This window comes from Tenebrio molitor, chromosome 3 (assembly GCF_963966145.1).
Source record: "Tenebrio molitor chromosome 3, icTenMoli1.1, whole genome shotgun sequence".
Lineage (NCBI taxonomy): Eukaryota > Metazoa > Arthropoda > Insecta > Coleoptera > Tenebrionidae > Tenebrio > Tenebrio molitor.
The window spans coordinates 8,405,957-8,407,999 of NC_091048.1; positions in this window are offsets into that span (position 1 = coordinate 8,405,957).

Sequence of the window (2,043 nt, forward strand, 5' to 3'; positions counted from 1 at the left end):
GACTTTTTTTGTGTATTTTTCTAATTCCGTTGCAAAATAGGTGGCTTTTTGGTGGTTCTTTTTCGCACTAATGAGTTTAACTGTCACTTTTTCGCATTAAGGCAAAAAAGAGTGACAAGTAGAAAATTACAAGAAGAAAAGCTTTCTTTTCTTTTACTAAAGCAATCAAAATATTGAATTCATCTAATCAGTTCGTTCGGTAAAAAAGACTTTTAAAAAATTCCAACTTACGCTACATAAGCGTTTGTTCAAATCGTTGATAGACTACGTCCACTGATAGAAAGCACTTTTTTAAATATCCTTAGATAACAAAATCCCCAAACCATAACATTAAAATATTAATAAAGTACCAGAGTGTGTTGGTAGCATCTTGAAACATTCGCGCCACTAATTCTCATTGGTTGTTATGAAACCCACGCGAAAAATAAATTATATGACATTTCAAATTTGAAATTGTCAGTACATACCTACTGTCAATTGGTTGAAGCATTTAGATTTACGATTTTTCATCTTTACAGCTTTGTTTGTGTTTAGCCATTTCAAAAAAAAGCTGGATATTTTAATTTCAGAAGCCAGCTTTTTTCGGAAATTCGAAAATGTATTGTGGGTTGCATTTTTAACTTCGTCGGGCACATTATCACTCGTGAAATACCCTGTATTAATAAAACCTAATATATCGGGCGTTCAGATGAAATCCTGGGCTGAGTAGGCGTTGGAAAAATTAAACCGTTCAGAACAGTGTAAAGTTTGAATTTCGCGCCGTTTGATACGAAAGACATTTGTTTATGTTTAATCGGGACATAATTGAACATGTTCGTTTTCAGCAAAGGGTGCTCTTAGATATTTGCTTCGAGAATAGGAATCGTTAAGTTATTCTATTTTTAATGTAAAACATTGCAAAGAGAGAAAAAAAGAAAGATTTTTTGGCTTTAAATTTTAGGTTAGCTGTCAACATACTCCCATTAATCTACGCTTTAAAAAAGCACAACAATTGACGGTTTCCAACGCCTTCCCAGCCCAGGATTTCATTTGAACGCGCGATATTACTCCTACTATACTGAAGTTTTCTTTTGTCTTTCCTAAGTGCAAACATGCAGAATAATAATAAAACATCATGTGTAAACCTGCTCTTTCCATTTTTTTCAATTTCGCGCCGGATCTATTTGTTGTGGCGTAGAGAGAACATTTTAGTAACATTTATGTCAAGGTCAAGCAATCTATGAGTGGACAGAGTTAAAGTTAGTATATTAAATAGAGTTGGCTCCATCCTCGTTCCTAGGGGCGTTTATTGATTGATAATTGGCTGCACCTTTATTGGCACTATTTGTGTTTAAATAAAATTGTTAATTATCAAAATGTTTCTAGAGTGAAAAATAAATGATAAATATTATGTTAACTATGTTTTTAGGATTTGCTTGCATTTACTTCACCAAGTCTGTGACAACCAGGCTGCCAATGCAAATTTAACTCTCATAAACTCCCCTAGGAACCAGGATCGAGCCTACTTTCTTTTATACTGGGTGATTTTAAATGAATGTGACTTTTTTTCATAGGTTGGTAATATTATTGTTGGTTATTCTGCTTTTTAATGTGATAGTTGATATAAACATAGGCGTCCTCGCCTATTTGACACAATTTATTAATACATAAAATGTCAAAATGACGTACGCCAATGTGTTGATTAAGGTATCAAGTTTGCCAAAATAATTTATGAAAAATGTTCCCAACTTAAGAAAAAAAGTCACAATCATTTAAAATCACCCGGTATATCACTCTAGACAGAGTATAACACAATTCATAAAGTGGTGGTTGCGACTTCGTAGGTAATAAACTGGACATAGCCGCTTCCGCAGATGCCTTAATTTCTTATCCAACACTTTCTTCAGAATCACTTATTTTGCAAGAAAATCGCCACAAAATTGTAACAATAATCAATAAATAACACTTTTGTAATAAATGAAAAGGAGTATTTTTTTCTGTTTTCATGTTCCCATGACAACAGTTGGGAATTCAATGCAATGATAGAATGATGGGAGTAATAAA